This window comes from Aquarana catesbeiana, linkage group LG05 (genome assembly GCF_042186555.1).
Source record: "Aquarana catesbeiana isolate 2022-GZ linkage group LG05, ASM4218655v1, whole genome shotgun sequence".
NCBI lineage: Eukaryota > Metazoa > Chordata > Amphibia > Anura > Ranidae > Aquarana > Aquarana catesbeiana.
The window spans coordinates 339,375,664-339,401,775 of record NC_133328.1 but is presented as its reverse complement, the minus strand read 5'-3'; positions in this window follow the sequence as shown (position 1 = coordinate 339,401,775).

Genomic DNA, 26,112 nt, shown 5'->3' with positions numbered 1-26,112 from the left:
TCTCCTTAACTTAAAGGGGTTGTAATCATTACTTTGTGTAAAGCATTAACAAAAACTGAAAAATAAAACAGTCATTAAAATAATAAACTAAAATAATTAAACTACAAGTTTTCATACACTGGGTAAGGTTAACGCAGGGAAGAATGGCTTGGTTCACTGCCAACATCTATAGGTGATCCAGATTGGGAAGATGAGGGTGAACTGACTGGGTGTGATTGCACATGAATTCTTTGAAAACCAGGATTAGATGGGAAAGGTGTATACGTTGGTGGTGGTCCTGCGTATGGGTTCATGGCTGGTGTGGTCTCATGGTACTGATGACTTGACATTGGTTTATTCAAAGAGCCACTAGGTGTATTAAAACCAAGACCCCATGGCTGAAATCTTGGATATGGGCGTTGCTCTTTGCAAGCAGAAACTATATACGTAAGATAGGCATGTATATCACCCCTTACTTCAGTACGCTTATCAGGAGGAATCTCCCTGACTACACACAGTTACATTCTCAAAAAGATCACATCAGGGTCTGAGATGTTGAGGAATTCATCAACTTTTTTGGCAGGTTGTTGTGATTGGTTTCTCATTTCCTGAATTATACGATCAAAATATTCCTCAAATGGTGGCTCTTGCTGAGTACGGCATGTTCAACGAGTGGTGGAAGTAGACCAGATTCTCCTGTTAAGATTTGCCTGCAAATAGATAGAATATATAGATTATGCTTCTGATGTTGAGGTCACACTTGGTGGACAGCATACCGATAAACCTGATGCTTGCCCAAATATTGAAGTCATGTCAGAGCTTGCAGCACCTGTTTTGAATAGATCAGACACAGGCACTTGTTTTTGCCCCCCCAAAAAAAGATGCCACTGTATTAGCAGCAAGACCTCCAAAGCCAGAAGTAGTGATTTGGTACTTTGCCCAAAAAAAGAAGCCATTGTGTACTAACAGCAGCTGCCATTGTAATATGTAAGTAATAAGTTTATTGTGGATGGAGGTTGTGACGTTTTTAAAATACATACCACAGGTTCTTGAGTGACCGGTTGAGAATCTTGGGATGAAACTGTCTCTGAATTGGTTTCTTGACTTGGGTCAGCCTGATCATTTTCTGGTGACGAACTTGCACGCCTTGCTCTTGCTGGAACACTTGAGACAGTTCTAGGTAAGAATAACAACATTACAAGTTTAAAAAAAATACCATGGTTTTAGTGTTTACAGAATACTGTCATGTGTACACTACAGAATAGACCTCTAACTGGAGCTGGGGGGGGCATTAAAAAAAGGGGGTTTAGACACCTTTCACACTGGAGCGGTGTACTGGCAAGACGCAAACAAAAATCCTGCAGCATCTTTGAAAGAGCGGTGTGTACCGCTCCTTCACCTCTCCAGCCCATTGAAATCAATGGGACAGTGCGGCTATACCGCGCACAAAGTATAATAAAGTTAAAATATATATTTATATAGGTATATATATATATATATACTTACGAGAGCATCTCGGTGGTAATGACAAAGCCTCTGCATGGGGGTTAGGCCTACGACGAGTTGAGGGTGCTCCGCTTCTATCTGCAAACCTCTCTTTGTTTAGTTCCTTCTTGTACCGGTCGCGTAGGAACCTCCATCATGTATAAACCTCCTTTCCTGCAATATAGATTTCATTGTATAAATTTGTTATATATCAAACATAATGCATGTTAGGAACAAAAGTTGAGAGAGATCTGCTCTCACCCCCCACCCAAGAAACACTTCTAGGGGGTGACACCAACCATTTGATTTCCCATTAGTACTGACCCCTTTCACTGCAAGTGACATGAATACAGTAATCAGTGGCTATAACTCTGACTGCTACTGTCACTGGTCCCCAAAAAAGGGTCAAAAGTGTGCAATCTGTCTGCCAAAATGTGGCTGTCCCTCCCGCAAATTTTTGTTTCACTAATCACCATACTAGTACAGACAAAAAAAATACAAATGCCATAAACCTTTCCCAAAGACACTGTATTTGTTTAGAAAAAATAAAAGAACAACAATTTTGGTTTGTAGCATTGCACAATTGTCAGTGACGCAGTGCTGTATCGCCACAAAATGGCCTGGTCACTTTTAAGGGGTAAATCTTCAGCTTCTGGTTAAAGTTTGGTTGGAATGGGAAACAGCTATGATGCATGTGTACCCTGCTACATACACATGACAAACGTTGCACTCACCTTGGTTATCCTATTTAGTTGCAGACATATTGTCCCAGGGCGGTGTGACAAATCTGTATACTTCCTCCCACTTTGATCTCTTCAACACTCGGTCGGCATATCCTGGGCATTCTGAGTCCCATAACTCCGGTCGGGCATGCACCAGTGCTATAATGGCCTCATGGGAGATATCTCGTGCTGCCATGCTGCCTTCTCCCCTTTCCTCTATCCCTCTGAACTTCCTGTGTCATTTCCCAGGTATACCTGCTGCTTATATGATGTGCTTCATGTTGTTTTTTTTTTCTCACGCTGCTATCCGCAGTTGACACAAAAAACTGTGATTATCTGCGGTTATGTGCAGATAGCTGCGCTAAATCGCTCCTGGACGCAGTCAGTTGTATTTTTTATATCCACACGGAACCACATGTAACTAAATCGCAGCTAAACGCAGTGTGTGAATGGGGCCATAGGAAAGCATTGTGTGCTTTTAGTTGCGGTAGAAAACTAGAAAATCCGCAGCTAAAAGCACCATTCTATCCGTCTGTGTGAAAGGGGCCTAAAGCAGCTGAAAACAGAAGTCATGTGATCACCCCCCAAAAAAAAAATAATATATATATATATATATACAGTTGTGCTCAAAAGTTTGCATACCCTGGCAGAAATTGGGACATTTTGGCATTAATAGTGAAAATTTGACTGATCGTGCCAAAAAACTGTCTTTTATTTAAGGATAGCAATCACATGAATTCATTTATTATCACATTTTTTTGGATCCTTTTTAAACCATAATGATAACAGAAATCACCCAAATGGCCCTGATAAAAAGTTTACATACCCTGGAATGTTTGGCCTTGGTACAAACACAGAAGGTGGCACACAAAGGCTAAAATGGCAATTAAAGGTTAATTTCCCACAATGAGTTTGTTAGCTCTCACGTGGATGCACTAGGCAGGCTTAGAGGTGGTCGAAAAGAATGGTCAAAAGACCTGCGTAACAAGGTAATGAAACTTTACAAAAATGGAAAAGGAAATAAAAGATATTCAAAGCCTTGAATATGCCAGTCAGTACTGTTTGTTGTCAATATTTCTTTATTGAATCAGTATACAGATGTATAAAGTACAAAGAATACAATAACGAGTAATGAATACACCATTACTGCATTAGCAAAATAACATGGTAGGGCCAGATGGGCCTAGTTATTACAAACATAGGAGGGAGGATCCATGCAAAGCAGGTATCATTTGAGAGAAAAGGTGTATCCAGGGGAGGGAAATAAAGAAACAGAGAGAAACAGAGACAGAGGGAAGGGAAGGGAGAGAGGAAGATGAAGGAAGAAAGAGTCAGATAAGTAACCGTAATGTAAGCTAGTAGAGAAGAATAAAGCATAGCATAGGATGGACTAGATTACAAAGTTTTCAATCTTTAGTTGTACTTTAGTTTTTCTCTAAACTTTGTAACAGTGGAGTTTCAGATTTCTAAAAGTTTCTCCATCTCACACTGATGGTTGAGTGTAGAGATGGCATCAGAGGGAGATGGGGAGTTTGGTGTTTTCCATAATCTTGTAATAGTGATCTTCGCTGCCAGGAGGAGTTGTAGGATCACTACTCTCATTTTGGGTGCAAATTTGTGGATGTTTAGCCACTTCAGCTCTGGAAGGTTTTACCCCCTTATACTGCTTTCACACTGAGGTGCTTTACAGACACTACAGTGCTAAAAATAAAAATAAAAATAGCGCCTGTATAGCGCCTGTAATGAGCTTCACCTCTCACCCCAGTGTGAAAGCCTGAGTGCTTTCACACTGGAGCGGTGCGCTTGCAGGACGGTAAAAAACGTCCTGCAAGCAGCATCCTTGCAGGGCTGTAGAAGCAGTGTACACATCACTCCTAAAGTGCCCCTGCCCATTGAAATCAATGGGCAGGGGCGCCAAACCGCCAGCAAACCACTGATGCAGCGGTGCTTTGTGGGCGGTTTTAACCCTTTTTTGGCACCTAGCAGGGGTTAAAGGTGCCCCGCTAGCAGCCGAATAACACCACTAAAACAATGGTAACGTGCCGCTAAAAATAGCGGCGATTTACCGCCGATGTCCCCAACGCCCCAGTGTGAAAGCAGCCTGAATGACCAGAGCATTTTTTGCGATTCGGCACTGCGTCGCTTTAACTGACAATTGCGTGGTTGTGCAACAATGTACCCAGATAAAAAATCAATGTCCATTTTTACAACAAATAGAGCTTTCTTTTGGTGGTATTTGATCACCCCTGCGGTTTTTATTTTTTGCGCTATAAACAAAAAAAGAGTGACAATTTTGAAAAAAAAAAAATATTCTTTACTTTTTGCTATAATAAATATCCCATATTAATTTTTTTTTAAAACAAATTTCTTCATCAGTTTAGGCCGATATATATTCTTCTACATATTTTTGGTAAAAAAAATTGCAATAAGCATATATTGGTTGGTTTGCGCAAAAGTTATAGCGTCTACAAAATAGGGAATAGATTTATGGCATTTTTATGACATTTTGATGATTATTATTTTTTTACTAGTAATGGCCGCCTGCAACTGAGCCTGTGTGAGCCGCCGTACACCTACAGCGATTCGCTCAGGAGAACCATTGTGCCACCAGTCTTTAAGCGGTTAGATGTAGAGTGGCTTACTCAGGGTTAGGCAATATTCTTTGGTTGCAGATATCTGACAAGATAGAGAAGGTTTTGTTTCAAAATGAGCATATTGATTTACATGACCATAACGTGTGATAAAGTGTACCAGTTTCTCCACAATTATGCCAGCAAAGGGTTGAGTGGGAAGGATAATATTTAGAAAGTTTGTACAGGGTAAGGTATCATGAGTGCACAATTTTTTAAAACTGTTCCCACTGGTTTATACAATTGGACAAGGCATACGTGGTAGAGAAGGCTTTCTGCCATTAATGATAGTTGTGGATTTTGAGAAGGAGTCTTGGGCATTGTAAATGTTGTAGAATAGAGACATTCCTCTCAGGTAGCAGATGGGATCTTGGAAGAGTGTAAATATTGAGGCTGGTAACTCTAGGTCTAGTGGTATGGGGTGTTTCAAGAGGAATGAGCATATTTGCATGTAGGTAAAGCAAGTGCAGGGGGGAATCTTGAAGTGAAAACTCAGGTATTCAAAGTTGTGGAGGGAGGTATCACAATAAACTGTAGTTCCTTAAGGAGTGTGAGTCCTTTTGTCTTCCAAAGGTTCAGGTTGATACTGTATAGGGAATTAAATGCTAAAGCACTGAGAGAGGGTTATTGATTCTATATAGTGTCCCGAGAGGTCTGCCACTGCTATAATCAGGTTGTGTCAGGTCGCATTAGTATAATGTTAATTTGGGGTCTGGGCTATCTTTATTATTTTTTTCTTTCAGATGTATGGAAGTAAGCAAGTCTTCAATCTGCTTTGCCCTCTTTTTCTTAACCACTTGTCGACCTGCTCACGCCGATATACGTTGGCAGTATGGCACGGACAGGCATATTAACGTACCTGTACATTGCCCTTCAAGACGCGGCATTGTGGGCATGAGTGTGATCACGGGTCCCGCGGACTCGATGTCAGCGGGGATACCTGCAATCGTCTCATGCAGAGGAAGAACGGGGAAATGCTGATGTAAACAAGCATTTCCCCATTCTTCCTACTGACAGGACACTGATCACAGCTCCCTGTGATCGGGAACGGTGATCAGTGTCCATATCTCCTACAGTTAGAACACATCCCTAGGACACACTTAACCCCTTCAGTGCCCCCTCCTGGTTAACCGCTTCACTGCCAATCACATTTACACAATAATTAATGCATTTTTAATCGCACCGATCACTGTATAAATGTGAATGGTCCCAAAATAGCACCAAAATTGTCCGATCTGTCCGCCATAATGTCGCAGTCATGATAAAAATCGCTGATCGCCACCATTACTAGTAAAAAAAAATATTAACAAAAATGTCATAAAACTATCCCCTATATTGTAGACGCTATAACTTTTGCGCAAACCAATCAATAAAAGCTTATTGCAATTTTTTTTACCAAAAATATGTAGAAGAATACGTATCGGCCTAAACTGAGGAAATATATTTTTTATATTTTTTTAAATCTATATATTTTTTGGGGGATATTTATTATAGCAAAAAGTAAAACATATTGCGTTTTTTTCAAAATTGTAGCTCTTTATTTGTTTATAGCGCAAAAAATAAAAACCACAGAGGTGATCAAATACCACCAAAAGAAAGCTCTTTTTGTGGGGAAAGAAGGACGTAAATTTTGTTTGGGAGCCACATTGCACAACCGCGCAATTGTCAGTTAAAGTGACGCAGTGCTGAATCGCAAAAAGTGCTCTGGTCTTTGGCCAGCCAAATGGTCCAGGGCTGAAGTGGTTAACATACGATGACATTTTGATCAGTATTCCTCTCATGTACACTTTATAAGTATTCCACAGAATAAATCTATTCATTTCAGGGGTGTCATTATACATAAAAAAGTTGTGATGTTCTTCAACAATTTTTTGGTACATCTGCCTGTCATTCAAGAGAAAGGTGTTTAATCTCCAAAGAGGAGGGGAAGAGTTTCAGAGACAAATGTCAAGGTATGTGGAGCATGGTCTGACCAGCAAATTGTACCAATATCTGTGCTTAAAACATTTTGCAGCAATCTTTTAGTAGTTAGGAAGAGATTGATGCGAGAGTAGAAGGAGTGTACAGCTGACAAGAATGTGAAGTCTCTTTCGGAGCCATGGAAGCATCGCCAGGCATCATAGAGCTCATATTTTTGTAGCAAAGGGGCAATGGAGTGAATAGGTCTTCTGGTGGGAGTAGTGGTATCCATTTCAGGGTCCAAGATTGTGTTGAAGTCCCCACCAATAATAAGGGTGCCTTTCAGCACCTCCATAACTTTGGAAAGCAAAGGGGCAAGGAATTTCCTCTGTTTAGGGTTTGGAGCATAGAGATTGACAAGTGTGAAGGTGGTTTGATTTATTTCACAGATAAGAATGAGATATATGCTTTTGGGGTCCTGGATGGTACGAATGTGATTGAAATTACAGAGTCTTTAACCGCGATAAGGACTCCGCAGGCCTTTTTTTGGGCCGTTAGCCATATATAGATGGGGAAATCATTGGGAGTTCACCCTGGAACATTTATGGGCAGCAAGGTGTGTTTCCTGGGCAAAAATAATGTCCACCTTGAGGGAGTGGGCTTCTTGTATCAGTGCTGATCGCTTGAAAGGACTATTCAGACCTTTAGTGTTCAATGATAGTATTTTCAAGGGCATAGGGGATTAGAAGAATGCAGAGATGTTGTTGCGCTGAAGTATAGCTAATTGAAAGGGTCTGTAAGAAGCGTACCTGTGAGATGAGGTGGTCTGTGTGCAGAGTTTAGCCATTTGCGCAGACTCAAGGAGCTGGTGGTTGATAAAAGTTGAGGTGCGGGAAGGACCCCGGGAATCAAAGTTGTTGTCAGTGATTCAGGCAGTGAACCAAGTCCATTCCAGATGTGTACAAAATCTTGTATAGTGACTGGATAGGTATAGAGGTCAGAAAAAAGGGTTAAACAGAGAAAAACATACAACATAATAAGAAACTCCTGTCAAACACAGGCTCAATGGGCAGCCTAAGCTGCTGTAATAACTGGGTTGGCAACTTGGACAAATAGTGCAACGCACTACAGTATATATTGGAAAAGGAAGTTCAATAGCACAGGTAGTCTCGCAGCCTCACATTAATGTGATCTTGTAATGGAAGGGAGAGGCCTGTTTGAAGAATAAGGGGTTCAAGTCAGGTCCATTCTGTTTCTAGGCATTCCGGGATGGATGAGTATGAGGTGGGAGGCTGTTTGTCTGGAGGGAGCAACCGCCATTGTTTAAAGATTTGGATGCCTTTGTCAACACTTTAGATAGGGAATGTTTTTCCATTCCAAGTGGCCAGTAACTTCATGGGGAAACTCCATCGGTAGATGACATTATTATTTTGCAAGATTTTTGTGAGCGTGGCAAGCTTCTTTCTATTCATCACTGTTTGCTGCGATATGTCTGTATACAAGGATATGCCAGCAAAAGTCATCTGATACAACAGGGTTTTACTTAGCCGCCACCATGACATGCTCTTTGACATGTTAGTAGTGAACACATGCTAGGGTATCTCTGGGTGCAGTATCAGGAAGAAATTTGGGTTTGGGTATGCGGTGGGCTCTGTTAATGCACAGCTCAATGTCAGTCAGAGAGGGCATGAGAGCTTTCATAAGGCGTTGGATGAAATCTGTAAGCTCGTTTGGAGGTATATATTCAGGTATTCTTCTGAACTTTATGTTGTTCCTCCTCCAGCGGTCTTCTATTTTGGAGGCGCTGAAGCTCATTCTCCTGGTCAATATATGCATGGTCAGCCATTTTATTTTCCAGGTGGTGTATTTTATCAGTGTGGGTTTAAACTGTGTCACTCAGGGGAGAAATCATATCAGAAAAGTCACCGAATAAGGTTTTCTTAGAGATAATAGCATATTCTTCATGGTATTTTCTGATATTGCCTGGTCTGTGGCAGGGAACATGTTATGAGAGAGTCTGTCTGCCTGTTCTGCAAGAGACAGGGTGAGATGGCAGGCTGCAGCCCATGAGGGAGCACATGGTCCCCTCTACACTGCTTGGTTTTAGCTAGGCTGTGTGTGGTGGGTGTAGAAGGGGGAGAGAACTCTCCTGGATCATCTGGGGTGTTTGTGGTATGGTTCCCTGTATTGTGGTAACCAGGATGTGAGTGGGCTGGGGCCAGCGCCCTCTTGCTTACCTCGCAGAACCACGGCCAGGTAAAAGTCTGCAAGGTGCTGAGGGTGGTTTGTTTACCTTCCTCCTCTTGGTCATAGTCGCCAGGTGTGATCGCCACTGAGGAAAGCAAAGACCAGGCTCTGTCTGCCTCTCCCTCCTGCCGTTCAGGTGTTGCTAGTCTCATGAGGCTGCTGAAGCTCCCTGTTATGCTGCCATCTTCCCTGCTGGTCAGACACGCCCCCCAGTCAGTCAGTACTGTTTAATCACTTATTAAGAAGTGAAAAATTAGGGGCTCTTTTGATACCAAGACAAGGTCAGGTAGACCAAGAAAGATTGCAGCCACAACTGGCGGAAGAATTGCTCAGGATACAAAGAAAAACCCACATGTAACTGCAGGAGAAATACAGGCTGCATTCCAAAAAGATTGTGTGGTTGTTTTTAAGGAGCACAATTCAACAATGCTTGAACAAAAACGATTTGCATGGTTGAGCTGCCAGAATGAAGCCTTTACTGTGCCAATGCCAAAAAAAGTAAATGAGGCATGTCAAGGTGTTGTTGGGCATATTGTAACCAGGCTTTCTTGTGAAACTTGTACAGTAAAGGCTTCTTTCTGGCAACTTGACCATGCAGCTCTTTTTTGTTCAAGTATCATTGTATTGTGCTCCTTAAAAACAACCACACCCTCTTTTTTTCCATAGCAACCTGTATTTCTCCTGAGGTTACCTATGAGTTTTTCTTTGTATCCCCAACAGTTCCTGCGGCAGTTGTGGCTGAAATCTTTCTTGATCTACCTGACCTTGGCTTGGTATCAAGAGATCCCCACATTTTCCACTTCTTGTTAAGTGATTGAACAGTACTGAGTGGCATATTCAAGGCTTTGGATATCTATTTATATCCTTTTCCATCTTTGCAAAGTTTCATTACCTTGTTACGCAGGTCTTTTGATTGTTCTTTTCTAACTCCTCATGGCTCTGTATCTAGCCTGCTTGGTGCATCCATGTGAGAGCTAACAAACTCATTGACTATTTATACACAGGCTCTAATTGTGATTTTAAAAGCCAAAAATGTGGGAAATTAACCTTTAAATGCCATTTAACCTGTGTGTGCCACATTCAGTGTCTCTACCAAGGCCAAACATTTCAGGGTATGTAAACTTTTGATCAGGGCCATATGAGTAATTTGAGTGATTTCTGTTATCATTATGATTTAAAAAGGATCCAAAAAACTATGTGATAATAAATGGCTTCATGTGATTGCTATCCTTAAATCAAAGACAGTTTTTTGGCATGATCAGTCATATGTTCAATAAAAATGCCCAAATTTCACAATTTCTGCCAGGGTGTGCAAACTTTTGAGCACAACTATATATATATATATATATATATATATATACAGTATCTCACAAAAGTGAGTACACCCCTCATATTTTTGTAAATATTTTATTATATCTTTTCATGTGACAACACTGAAGAAATGACACTTTGCTACAATGTAATGTAGTGAGTGTACAGCTTGTATAACAGTGTAAATTTGTTGTCCCCTCAAAATAACTCAACAGACAGCCATTAATGTCTAAACTGCTGGCAACAAAAGTGAGTACACTCCTAAGTTAAAATGCCCAAATTGGGCCCAAAGTTTCAAGATCTTGTACTCCTCCACCTTCCATTTGAGGATGCCCCACAGATGCTCAACAGGGTTTAGGTCTGGAGCAGGGATAAGCTTCGAGTTCGAGTCGAACTCATGTTCGACTCGAACATCGGCTGTTCGCAAGTTCGCCGAACAGCGAACAATTTGGGGTGTTCGCTGCAAATTCAAATGCCGCGGAACACCCTTTAAAAGTCTATGGGAGAAATCAAAAGGCTAATTTTAAAGGCTTATATGCATGGTATCGTCATAAAAAGTGTTTGGGGACCTGGATACTGCCCCAGGGGACATGTATCAATGCAAAAAAAAGTTTTAAAAACAGCCGTTTTTTCAGGAGCAGTGATTTTAATAATGCTTAAAGTGAAGCAATAAAAGTGTAATATCCCTTTAAATTTCGTAGCTGGGGGGTGTCTATAGTATGCCTGTAAAGGGGCGCATGTTACCCGTGTTTAGAACAGTCTGACAGTAAAATGACATTTCAAAGGAAAAAAAGTCATTTAAAATTACTCGCGGCTATTAATGCATTGCCGGTCCGACAATACACATAGAAGTTCATTGATAAAAACGGTATGGGAATTCCCCACAGGGGAACCCCGAACCAAAATTTAAAAAAAAATTAAGTGGGGGGTCCCCATAAATTCCATACCAGGCCCTTCAGGTCTGGTATGGATATTAAGGGGAACCCCGGCCAAATTTTAAAAAAAAAAACGGCGTGGGGTCCCCCCAAAAATCCATACCACACCCTTATCCGAGCACGCAACCTGGCAGGCCACAGGAAAAGAGGGGGGACGAGAGAGCCCCCCCTGAACCGTACCAGGCCACATGCCCTCAACATTGGGAGGGTGCTTTGGGGTAGCCCCCCAAAACACCTTGTCCCCATGTTAAAGAGGACAAGGGCCCCACAACCCTGGCCGGTGGAAAACATGCGTCCCTTTACAGGCATACTATAGACACCCCCCAGGTACGAAATTTAAAGGGATATTACACTTTTATTGTTTCACTTTAAGCATTATTAAAATCACTGCTCCTGAAAAAACAGCCATTTTTAAAACTTTTTTTTGCATTGATCCATGTCCCCTGGGGCAGGACCCAGGTCCCCAAACACTTTTTATGACAATAACTTGCATATAAGCCTTTAAAATTAGCACTTTTGATTATTCATGTTTGTGTCCCATAGACTTTAACGGTGTTCGCATGTTCGAACAAATTTTTTTCCTGTTCGCATGTTCTGGTGTGAACCGAACAGGGGGGTGTTCGGCTCATCCCTAGTCTGGAGACATACTTGGCCAGTCCATCATCTTTACCTTCAGTTTCTTTAGCAAGACAGTGGTTGTCTTGGAGGTGTGTTTGGGGTCATTATGTTGGAATACTGCCCTGCGGCCCAGTCTCCGAAGGGAGGGGATCATGCTCTGCTTCAGTATGTCACAGTACATGTTGACTTTCATTGTTTCCTTCAATGAACTATAGCTCCCCAGTGTCGGCAGCACTCATGCAGCCCCAGACCATGACACTCCCACCACCATGCTTGACTATAGACAAGACACACTTGTCTTTGTACTCCTCACCTGGTTGGCACCACACATGCTTGGCACCATCTGAACCAAATAATCTTAGTCTCAACAGACTACAGGACATGGTTCCAGTAATCCATGTCCTTATTCTGCTTGTTTTTATCAAATTTTTGCAGGCTTTCTTGTGCATCGTCTTTAGAAGAGGCTTCCTTCTGGGACGACAGCCATGCAGACCAATTTGATGCATTATGCAGGGTATGGTATGAGCACTTACAGGCTGACCCTCCCCCGACCCCTTCAACCTTTGCAGCAATGCTGGCAGCACTCATATGTCTATTTCACAAAGGCAACCTCTGGATGTGACGCTGAGCATGTGCACTCAACTTCTTTGGTCGACCATGGTGAGGCCTGTTCTGAGTGGACTCTGTCCTGGTAAACCTCTGTATGGCCTTAGCCACCATGCTGCATCTTAGTTTCAGGGTCTTGGCAACCTTCTTATAGCCTAGGCCATCTTTATATAGAGCAACAATTCTTTTTTTCAGATTCTCAGAGAGTTCTTTGCCATAAGGTGCCATGCTGAACTTCCAGTGACCAGTATGAAAAAGTGAGAGCGATAACACCAAATTTAACACACCTGCTCCCCATTCACACTTGAGACCTTGTAACACTAACAAGTCACATAACACCAGGGAGGGAAAATGGCTAATTTGGCCCAATTTGGACATTTTCACTTATGCCCCGTACACACCAGCGGAATTTCCGTCAAAAAAAGTGTGATGGGAGATTTTGGTCGGATATTCCAACCTTGTGTATGCTCCATCCAACTTTTTCTGTCTGAATTTCTGCCAGCAAAAGATTGAGAGCTGGTTCTCTATTTTTCCGATAGAAAAAGTTCTTGACGGAAATTCCATTCGTCTGCATGCAATTCCGACGTGCAAAAAAAACGCATGCTCGGAAATAATTCGATGCATGCTCAGAAGCATTGAACTTCATTTTCTCAGCTCATCGTAGTGTTGTACGTCACCGCATTCTTGACGGTCGAAACTTCAGAGAACATTTGTGTGACCGTGTGTATGCAAGCCAAGCTTGAGTGGAATTCTTTTGGAAAAACCATTCAAGATTTTTTCCGACGGAAATTCCGCTCGTGTGTACGGGGGATCAGGGGTGTACTCATTTTGTTGCCAGCAGTTTAGGCATTAATGGCTGTGTATTGAGTCATTTTGAGGGGAAGGCAAATTTATACTGTTATACATTGTACACTCAATACTTTACATTGTACCAAAGTGTAATTTCTTCAGTGTTGTCACATGAAAAGTTTTAATAAAATATTTACAAAAATGTGAGGGGTGTACTCACTTCTGTGAGATACTGTGTTTATATATATATATATATATATATATATATATATATATATATATATATATATATAGTTGCAATAAAAAGTATGTGAACCCTTTTGGAATGATATGGATTTCTGCACAAATTGGTCATAAAATCTGATCTGATCTTCATCTAAGTCACAACATAGACAATCACAGTCTGCTTAAACTAATAACACACAAAGAATTAAATTTTACCATGTTTTTATTGAACACACCATGTAAACATTTACAGTGCAGGTGGAAAAAGTATGTGAACCCCTAGACTAATGAGATCTCCAAGAGCTAATTGGAGTAAGGTGTTAGCCAATCAATGAGATGAGATTGGAGGTGTTGATTACAGCTGCCCTGCCCTATAAAAAACACACACCAGTTCTGAGTTTGCATTTCACAAGAAGCATTGCCTGATGTGAATGATGCCTCGCACAAAAGAGCTCTCAGAAGACCTACGATTAAGAATTGTTGACTCGCATAAAGCTGGAAAGGGTTATAAAAGTATCTCCAAAAGCCTTGCTGTACATCAGTCCATGGTAAGACAAATTGTCTATAAATGGAGGAAGTTTAGCACTGCTGCTACTCTCCCTAGGAGTGGGCATCCTGTAAAGATGACTGCAAGAGCACAGCGCAGACTGCTCAATGAGGTGAAGAAGAATCCCAGAGTGTCAGCTAAAGACTTACAAAAGTCTCTGGCATATACTTACATCCCTGTTAGCGAATCTACGATACGTAAAACGCTAAACAAGAATGGATTTCATGGGAGGATACCACAGAGGAAGCCACTGCTTTCCAAAAAACATTGCTGTATGTTTACAGTTTGCACAAGAGCACCTGGATGTTCCACAACAGTACTGGCAAAATATTCTTTGGACAGATGAAACCAAAGTTGAGTTGTTTGGAAGAAACACACAACACTATGTGTGGCGAAAAAGAGGCACAGCACACCAACATCAAAACCTCATCCCAACTGTGAAGTATGGTGGTGGGGGCATCATGGTTTGGGGCTGCTTTGTTGCATCAGGGCCTAGACGGATTGCTATCATTGAAGGAAAAATGAATTCCCAAGTTTATCGAGACATTTTGCAGGAGAACTTAAGGCCATCTGTCCACCAGCTGCAGCTCAACAGAAGATGGGTGTTGCAACAGGACAACGACCCAAAGCATAGAAGTAAATCAACAACAGAATGGCTTAAACAAAAGAAAATACGCCTTCTGGAGTGGCCCAGTCAGAGTCCTGACCTCAACCCGATTGAGATGCTGTGGCATGACCTCAAGAAAGCGATTCACACCAGACATCCCAAGAATATTGCTGAACTGAAACAGTTCTGTAAAGAGGAATGGTCAAGAATTACTCCTGACCGTTGTGCACGTCTGATCTGCAACTACAGGAAACGTTTGGTTGAAGTTATTTCTGCCAAAGGAGGTTCAACCAGTTATTAAATCCAAGGGTTCACATACTTTTTCCACCAGCACCGTGAATGTTTATATGGTGTGTTCAATAAAAACATGGTAACATTTAATTCTTTGTGTGTTATTAGTTTAAGCAGACTGTGATTGTCTATTGTTGTGACTTAGATGAAGATCAGATCACCTTATGACCAATTTGTGCAGAAATCCATATCATTATATATATATATATATATATATATATATATATATATATATATATTTATATATACACAAATGTTTTGCCTTTTCTATTTTAAACTGAATGGGTTGTTCACATTTTCTTTAAGCTCTATAAGAGGTTGTAAAGTTAAAGGGGTTTTAAAGGCAGAAGGTTTTTTAAGAACAAAAAGCCTTCTGTGTGCAGCAGCCTCCCTCAGCCCCCCTAACACTTACCTGAAGTCTCTCTCTGTCCAGCGATGTCCAATAGTGTCTCAGCCATCCAAGATTCTCCTTCCTGATTGGCTGAGACACAGCAGTGGTGCCATAGGCTCCCGCTGCTGTCAATCAAAGTCAGCTAGCCAAGAGAGGGTGTCTTGTGCCAGGTTGGGGCTCTGTGTCTGAATGGAGCAGGGAGCTGTAAACCATCTCAGGTGCCCCCACAGAAAGCTACTTGCTGTGGGGGCACTGAACAAGAGGGAAGGGCCAGGATCACAGAAGAGGGACTCGAGAAGAGGAGGATCCGGGCTGCTCTGTGCAAATCCACTGCAACAGAGCAGGTAAGTATAACATGTTTGTTATTTTTATAGGGAAAAACAGCCTTTACAATCACTTTAAAGGCTAGAAACCCCCAAATATTCAATAATTAAACAACTAAATACTGTAAACTCTAATTAAAACCAGAGTGAGTTTGCTTAATAAAACAGCGCAAAAAGAAACTGCCTTATTACAATTTATATCACAATGTCATGCTTTAGCAGTTTCATGTAGCAACACTGCTAAAAACTGATTTCTTATTAAATTCAGGTTACTATATATTGCTTCACAAAATGCACCCCAAGCCTGCCTATACTGAGCTTTTTTCTATTATGTCTTAATGTTAGCATGCAGCAAACTCTAAATATATAAAAGTCTGCAAGCATCTGAAGGGTTACTAATTCTTTCAGGTACAACCTACCTATAATACCTGTAGGTAGCAGTAGTTATTTTTTTTCTTTTAGCAAGAAGATATAATAACTGTAAATCACTCTGCAGATTGCTTTTATCAAAATATATATATATATATATATATATATATATATATATATATATATATATATATATATATATATATCTTGGAGAACAACTTGCTTTCAGCTACAGAGAAAGATATATGAACATGTACACATATGAGTGAAGGCATAGATGATGAGTGCTTGTATAATTTGAAATTGGGAACACAATAAAAATATGATCAATATCATGTATTACAATGTGTTCAAGTCAGATATATTGAACTGATTGTATGCTTTAAAAAATTATTTCAGTAAAACAAGTGGGTGAAGTTAAATAACTGAAGGTAAGAGAGAAGCACATGAAGGTCATTTTACTAATGATGAATGTTACTCTGAAAAATTAAAAGAAGTGCTGATATACTGAACATTTGCTTTTATCTGGAATCCTAAACTAAAACCCACACATATAAGTATACACTTATATAGAGTATTACTGTAAGCATACAGTTCTAAAACCAGTGTAAGTTAGTAAAATAAATAAAACTAGCATTGGGTGGGGTTGATTCACCAATGGTTTAATATAATGTAAATGTTTTTTTTTAAGATTTTTTTTATTGTTTTATCTGTTTTAGGTGTGTCTACAAAGTATACTTTGTGAATGTGCTTTTTATATTTATTTTTGTTTTATTTATGTTATAGCTTTATTGAGCTTGTCAAGTTCTTCTGTAAGACCACAACATTTTTTCATTACAGTTCAACTTCTAATAATAATAAAATATAATTTTGCTTATGTGTATTCTTATTGCATATTATATAAAAAAAAGTAACTGTGAATAGTAAAGAGATATAAGTAAGGTCTATATATGCAAAAAAAAAAGAAATTGATACTAGTAATAAGAAATCAATCAGCTCAACGGGCTATTTACACAGAACTGGCTGATTCCCCAGAACAAGCTTATTTTTGGAATGTCTACTGTAAAGAATAGTCTTGCAGTGAAGGACATCCACACAGGTATATCTTCTGTCTATGTATGGTGTACTGAGAAGTAGCAGTGTACACTAGATCACAAAGTAGAGTGACAAAGTGCAAGAATAGTTACATAGTTACATAGTTTGTCAGGTTAAAAAAAAACACAAGAGGAGTGTGCATGCGCGAGAGCTCTGTAATGGTCACTTGAGCTGGAGCTCCACTTCACCCCGGACCCACGGAGCACACAGCGCCCGATCCACACCACCAGACCAGCCACAAATAGGCATCCCACCTTGGGCAAGCATCCCAGCACCCTCCCGCATGTCCGATCCAGCGGCAAGACGTGACCTCAGACCACAATTCGCACAAGCACAGCGGGACGGGAGTACCAAGATGGCCGCCGGCAAAGCTGTTATGCAGCCACATGCAGCCTTGGAAAACAAACTTCCAGAACAAAGGCAAGTGATCCTCCCTGCCACTCTCACTTACTCCCAGATGACTCATGGCACCTTTCAGGCCCTTCCAGTACCATCACTGGCCTCCATGGAATCCCTAATAGGCCGCACAATGGAGGATCTCTCCTTCTCCCCAGAAGGGCCTGCTCTGCCTCTCCTGCAAACATCACCATCCCCAGGCATGCTGGCGCAGGACCAGGCTACACTGCATCAGGACCTATTATTTAAATTATCTGACCTCCTGGACAGGGGACTGGCCAATACAGCAAACAAAATCACACAGGACCTCAAGTCGGACTTTTCCAACCTGGGTTCACGAATGGAGGCCATTGAACATAAGCTGGACATTACGGTTGCTAAAACCAACCAGAATAGCTCACACATACAAGTTCTCCAGGACCAAATGGACATAGCCCTCTCCAGAATCGACGACCTTGAGAATAGGTCCAGGACACATGAAGAAGCAAGAAATCCAAGGACGACAGACCACCTTAAGACGGAAGATTACTGCAAGTTATATCTAGCCCTCTAGATTTGATGCCACATGGGACAGTCACTTCAAATTTATTCCCCAGTTAATGTTCCAGCAGGGGTCTACATTTCCCCCTTTTTTTTTGTTTTTTATGAAAAGCAGACCTCCCTCACTCCAAGTCTTAATAGAGTTTTGTCCAAGATGATTCTCTGTTCAAAGTTTACTGCAATGACTCAGGTACTCCTCCGCCTCTCCTTTGATGCACCTAAAGGAGACCTCAAGATACATTTTCCCCTTTTCCAAATATGGACTAGCGGGGAGGAACCCGTTTGGTTTTTCTATTTAGTGAGACTTCCGGAAGGGATCCCCTTGCTGTCTCCCCTCGAAATCTACACTTTCCCACAAGCACAGATTGGGAAGTCACCCCGAGAGATCTCACTCGGGAAGTACTCCAAGTTTTTCCTGATATGGTAAAAGGGAGAGAGGAACTTCTTTTCTGCAGCTTATGTTTCGAGGGGGGACTTTTGTTCCTTTCTTTGCTAGGTTTATTTGATATAAATTCATTTGGTAAAAGCTAACTAAGGATGGATCTATACAACCCAAGTGGGTTTAGGCTGTGTTTCTTTATATGTCGATTCCCATGCTGACACAGGGGTCCGGGGTGACCCACATGTGCATCCACCTATCACTAAGAAACTAGTTTTGGTTTCGGAGTGATGGGTCATCGACCCCCATATAGGGGTTTCAGACGCCCACGGGCAGGAGTCTGGCTGACTTATTTAAAGTCAGACCCGACTATTCTTCATAAAAGACATTTTGTTTTTCTTTCTCTTTACTCTTCCATAACTCTTTTTCTATTTCAAGCCGGTCAACAACTCGGGCTGTGGCTTAAATTCCAACGCAAGACAGGACCCATTCCCACATGCTCCCAGGCCTCCAAAAGCAGAAGTTGGCAAAAGGTAGGTGACGGTATACATGGTAGCACTCCGCCCCTCTGTTCCTATGGCTAACCCCTCACCAACTGGATTGTTAATTAAAATCGCTTCTCACAATGTCCAAGGACTAAATTCCCCTAACAAAAGGAGAAAGGCTTTCGAGAATTACCGTTCCCTTAAAATAGATATCATTATGCTACAGGAGACCCACTTCCCGGCCCGGTACAACCCCAAATTTCTCCAAGCACATTATCCGACCTTCTATTTAGCCAATGCAGCTAACAAGACCAAGGGAGTTGCGATATTATTCTTTAAGCACTGCAATTTCTCCTCTCCTATCTCAGAATATAAAGATCCAGAAGGCTGATATATTTTGGTAAAGGGGACAGTGGAAGGCAGGTTGTATTCTCTTGTATTCTACTACACTCCAAATAAAGGCCAATCCCAATTCTTTCAAAACCTATTTAGGACCTTGAGCCCACTCCTAGAGGGTTCGATCATATATAGGGGGGGACTCAAACCTGGCCTTTGACCAAGGGCTAGATAAATCAAAACCACCAGCAACCCAACTAACACATCCCGCCAAGACAAGCCTAAGTGTAGCAAGACTTTTTAATTCACAGGGCCTGGTTGACATATGGAGGGAATTGAATCCCACAAAAAGAGACTACACACACTATTCCTATCCACACCAACTTTACGCTAGAATCGACCATATTATGGTCTCCCCTGTAATGATCCCGACTGCACAAAAAGCCTCCTTCATTGATACTGCATGGTCGGACCACTCGTTGGTCTTACTCACCCTACAGAACACTATTACCAGAACTCCGATGTCTCACTGGCGTCTAAACAAATCGCTCCTCAGTAATCCCGTACATACCTCAGAGATTGAAAAGGCCCTAAAAGAGTACTTCACAATAAATGACCAGACTGACATATCCCCGAAACGCTTTGGGCGGCCCACAAAGTTACCATTAGGGGCAGACTAATTCAGATAGCAACCAGAATGAAAGAAGAAAGAATGCTGGATGTGCTCAGACTAGAAAAAACTTTCTCTGACCTTAAAGCTAAACACAAAAAAAACCTCTCTAAAATCCTTCTTGACAGACTTGACACAGCAAGATTAGAACTCAAACTCACCTTAACTGCCAAGGCGGAGAAACACATTCGCTGGAGCGGAGCTAAATTTTATACACTAAAGGATAAAATGGGCCATATGCTGGCAACAAAGCTTTCACCAAGATCCCACAATTTCACCCTACCCAGGATTAGGAGACCAGGACAGACGGCCACAGCAAATCCCGACAAAATATTAGCTGCCTTCCATGACTTCTATTCAGCACTATACGCCCCCTCCGCTAAAAACAGAGGCGCCTTGTTCACCGACTTTATACGGGACTTACCCATACCGACCCTATCTGCAGAACACAAACACATAATGGAAGACCCCATTTTAGCAGATAAAATTAAAGATGTCATTAAAAACCTCAAGAGGGGATCGGCCCCAGGACCGGATGGTCTATCTACCCCTTATTATAAAACCTTTGCAGATATCCTTGCCCCATACATGGCTAAGTTCTACAACTCCAAAACTTCAGGCTCCCCATTGGACCCCCATCTCAATACTGCCTACATAGCAGTAATCCCCAAACCAAACAAAAATCCAGAAGAAGTTGAAAACTATAGGCCCATATCCCTAATAAATAATGATCTAAAGATCTTAACAAAAATCCTAGCCAACCGTCTGTCCTCCTTTATTAGTAGATACATCCACAAGGACCAGGTGGGGTTCATACCTGGGAGACAGGGGCCCGACCAAACTAGGAGAGCCATAGATATCATTTCTATTTTACAATCTCATTGGAACAACTGTCCTAAGCAAGAGGGATGCTTCTGTCATTAGATTTACATAAGGCATTCGATTCCGTCGATTGGCCCTACATATTCGCTATTATGGAAAGATGGGGGTTTGGCCGTCGCTTCATGGGGCTGCTTCACTCTCTATACTCCTCCCTGAAAGCCTCGATTTGCATACAGGGTCAATACTCGAAGCCTTTTAACATTTCTAAAGGTACTAGACAGGGATGTCCTCTATCCCCATTAATTTTCGCTATCGCCATCGAAATGCTAGCAATAGCAATACGCACAAATACCAACATTCAAGGGGTAACATGCGGCTCACCAATACATAGGTGCAGCTTATTCGCGGACGACATGCTTATGTTTCTAACATCCCAGATTACATCTCTACTAAATCTCTGCAAAACGCTCAAGGACTTCTCAGCCATTTCAGGCCTCAAAGTAAATTACGACAAATCACACGCTCTAAACATTTCCCCGAAGCCAGACATAGTTAAAAGCGCCTTCCCCTTCAAGTGGAGTAACTCTTCTATAGATTACCTGGGGATTACCCTTACAGCCAAAATTGAAAACCTGTACTCCTCTAACTTCATTCCCTCATACCGGAAGCTGGAATCTGATTTAAAAAATTGGGCGAAAGGCGAACTTTCCTGGCTAGGAAGGATTCACGCTGTAAAGATGACATTACTGCCCAGACTGTTATATCTCTTCAGAGCCATCCCGATTTGTGTCCGTAAGGATCCCTTGAAATCTTTCCAACAAATAATTAATAAATTTATTTGGGGGACTTCAGGTCACAGACTACCGCAAAATACGTTATACAGACTGAGGGAAAAAGGGGGACTGGGTTTGCCGAGACTGCTCTGGTACTACCAGGCAGCCAGACTCTCGCAGGTTTCTACAGTGCATTCTAAAACAGAAAAACCTTATTGGACTCAAATAGAGAGACAGGCGGTGCCCTCTTATAGCCTTGACTACCTTTTAGGGATTCCTGCCAAAAACAGACCCCCGATCCTTTCGCCCATCCTATCCCAATGTCTTGTCCTGTGGGATAAATTAAGAATGAATCACTTATTAATCTCAGAATGTCAACCCCTCTCACATATCTTTAATAACCCCAATTTCATCCCAGGTTTAAAAATCAGATCCTTCATGTGGTGGTTGGATAAGGGGTTGTACCGGATCGGACATTTTTTTACATTGGCAGGCCCCATCTCCATGAAATTCTGCATGGAACAGCTGGAAATCCCGACCTCTGAACATTTCAGATTTTGGCAGATCCAGCACTTTCTCCAAAAGATCTGGAAATCTAAACCAGCCCCTCCCGCGTTCACCCCATACGAGACTTGGTGCGCTTAGGCCATGGGACAGAGGGGTGGAATCTCCATAGTCTACCGGTCACTGGCCCAAATGCTCAACAAAGCCCCTTATATGATTTCTTTGGAGGAGGATCTCCAAATAAGATTGAATCTGGAGACTTGGCAGACATCTTTTTCCAGAGCTTTTGAGGGGATTCAGAACATTTCTTTGATCGAATCCAATTTGAAAGTGATGACCAAATGGTACCTTACACCAGCTAGGTTGGCAACCATGTACCCTACAGCCAATCCTCAATGCTTTAGAGGTTGCCAACTAACGGGCACTATGGCCCATACTTGGTGGGAATGCCCAAGACTAAGGTCTTTCTGGAACAGGATGTTTGCCTTAATCCAGAAGGTCACCACACATCAGATCCCTAAAAACCCGGTTATTGCTCTTCTTAATGCCAATTTGCCTAGGATGTCTAAATCGACAACTGATTCAAATCATGTTGCTGGGGGCGAAGCTAACGATCGCTAAAGCGTGGAAACAACCCAGAGTGTCTCTGATGTCCACAAAATGAAAAATTTCATGGATTATGTCCCAGGAAAAACTCACAGGCATACTGCTAGACAAAACCAAAGAATTTGAAGCCATCTGGGAACCCTGGGCCAAACATATGGGTATATCCCTTATACCCGGGATAACAGCATAAGAGACTTATCCTAGTAGGCCCGGTTTGTTGATTGGCTTATCATTCTTTTCTCTTCTGTACCCTTTCTTTTTCCCTTTTTTCTTCTGTTCTACTTCATTCATTTTCCTCTACATACACTGTACACTCTCTCTTCCTACTAAGGATACACTTTATCCATTTGCCTCCGAGAGTATAGAGTAAGGGATACACGGTTCCAGGGTATTGGGACTGATGCCCCTAGACTTCTCATCCGATAACCAGATCCTAGTGGGTGGGGCTAGGCGGGGGGTTGTGGGGGTTCGCCCTGGGCACAGCATGATCCCTAGAAGGGGTGTCCTAGGGGCCCCCTGGACCTCCTTTGCTGGGCCTATCACCCACAATAACATGTACTTATGGTTTCTCTTGAAGGTGGGCTCTCCCAGTGTATTGACACCTTGGTTGCTGACTTTACCTTAATATACTCTGAATATTTTTGCTAATGTCTCACAGCATACAGTGTATGTTCTATTATTTGGTTGATATATTTTCATTCCTTCTTGTTGTCTCATGAAACTATAATAAAAAACCTTTTGAAAGAGAAAAAAAAATAGACACAAGTTTGTCCATTTCAACCATAAAAAAAAAATACAATGCAATATACACAATCCTTTACCCACAGTTGATCCAAAGGAAGACAAAAACCCCAGCAAAGCACAATCCAATTTGTTACAGCAGGGGAAAAAATCCCCTGATCCCCCGAGAGGCAATCGGATTTTCCCTGCATCTACTTTGTCCATAAATGTCAGTACCCAGTTATATTATGTACGATATGGAAAGAATCAAGGCCATTTTCACAGCTCTTATTGTGAAGAAACCTTTCCGTATTTGGAGATGAAATATTTTTTCCTCTAGACGTAAAGTGTGCCCCCTTGTCCTCTGTGATGACCTTAAAAAGAATAAACTCAAAACCAAGTTCACTATATGGACAACTTATGTATTTATACATGTTGATCATATCCCCCATTAATCTCCTCTTCTCAAGAGAGAATAAATTCAGTTCCTCTAATCTTTCCTCATAACTGAGTTCCTCCATGCCTCTTATCAGTTTGCTTGCCCTTTTCTGCACTTTCTCCAGCTCCCCGATATCCTTTTTGAGAACTGGTGCCCAAAACTGAACTGCATATTCCAGATGAGGTCTTACTAATGATTTGTGCAGGCAAAATGATATCTCTCTCTGGAGTCTGGAGGACTTTGCTCGTTTTGGAAACCTAAGCCTGGCATTGCATGCTATTATTAAACTTATGTTCTACCAAAACCCCCAGATCCTTCTCCACTATGAATTCTCTTAGTTTTACTGCCCCTAGAATGTATGATGCATGCATATTCTTACCCCCCAAGTACATAACTTTACATTTATCAACATTAAACCTCATTTGCCACACAGTTGCACAATTAAACAGTGCATTGAGGTCTGCTTGTAAGTTGGAGACATCCTGTAAGGACATTATTTCACTGCATAGCTTGGTGTCATCTGCAAACACTGAAATGGTACTTTTAATCCCAGACACTATATCATTTATAAAGTTATTTAAAAGTAGGGGTCCCAACACTGAAACTTGGGGTACACGACTGATAACCTTAGACCATTCAGAGTAAGAATTATTAACCACTACTCTCTGAATTTGGTATTTTAACCCCTTTCTCCAAGGTTTTACTCACCTCATAAAAAGAAAGTTGTTGTTTGACAACTTCTGTCTTTCATGAATCCATGCTGTCTGTTGCTTAAAATATTTTTTCCAGCAAGAACTCATCTATGTGGTATTTTATTAAACTCTCCAATATCTTCCCAACCATAGAAGTTAAAACTAACAGGTCTATAGTTATTAGGTAAAGATCGCTTTTTAAATACGGGCACCACATTGGCTCTTCACCAATCCAGTGGTACCATCCCAGTCATTAACAAGTCCCTAAAAGTTAGAAACAATGGCTTTGAAATGACAGAGCTCAATTCTTTTAGGATCCTTGGGTGGATGCCATCTGGCCTAGGTGCTTTATCCACCTTTATTCTGTCTATATATTTCTGGACCATATCACTTTTGAGCTATTGTGGGTCATTTGGGGCTGTGTCAATACCATCCCCATTATGGACATGCTCCTTTGTATACACAGAGTTGAAGAATGTATTTAATACATTTGCCTTCTTTGTCCGCAGTCACCCACTCTAGATTATTTTGTAAAGGTCCAACATGCTCAGACCTGACCTTTTTACTATTAATATACTTGAAGATTTTTCGGGGGTTTGTCAGAAGCTTCCTGTAAACTTACAATTGGAATCTCTATTGTAATATCCTTCAGAGTTAGCACAATTGTTGCTCCCATTTTTGAAAGCAGATACAGGCTGATTGCTGATGTCCAACTGTGACAGCAACAGGTTCAGTAACTTTGGCAGTGATGATGTAATTACTTACCCCTATTAAATTGACCATCTGGTCTGAGGTAGATAAAAGATCAGCCTGGAAATTAAACAACGACCTTGCAGTGCTTGTATCTATTGAACAGGGAACAGAGAGACTATTAATGTTAATGTTAATGAAAGGCTCTGCATGAGGTTCTTTGCATGAGGTTCCAGGGTGATAGCATCAAGTTCAGGGCAATTAGACAGGTCATCATTTGTCAAGTCAGCACATTCCATCTTGCCCTAGCGACTTTTAGATTCTTTTGCTAAATGGCCAGCCTGCCCACATCTGTAACAAACTCTACCAAGTTGTTGAGCAGTGGGTTGTGTTACAACATGCTGGGGCCATTTGCTGGTGTTGGGGCTTAAATCTCAATCCTTCCTGTTTCTTCACACCTGCTGGGCATCCTCTACCTTTATTCTTGTAAGGGGGTGCATAGGTGGGAACATAAACAATCCCAGAGGGGGGATATTGGGGTGCCACTACTGGTACACCTTGGAATAAACCTGAAGAAACCTGAATAGTAAAGACTGGTACCCCCACTGCTGGGGAAACATTATTTTTGGGGACTTGATCATGATTTTAGTTGTCTCTTTTTATTTTTTCCGTTTTGCAAAACTTCAAATGCAAGTTGTGCAATATCAGCCAATTCAGAGACAGGCTTTTTCTTCTTTTCTGGGGACTGCAACTCTACAGTATTTCCTCTCACACTTCTGATATTAAACCCCCAACAAAAGTATTTACCAAATCAGGATAAGTCATATCTGCTCCATCACTTACCATCCAATTAGTATGCCTATGAATTGCATCTCTCGGGAGCACATGCTTTATGTTACCCCCATGTTTGTCCACTTAGGGGGAGGATTATGCAGACCACATGGAGCAGACACTTGTTAGTGGTTTTGCAACAAAAGCCACCCCAATAGTT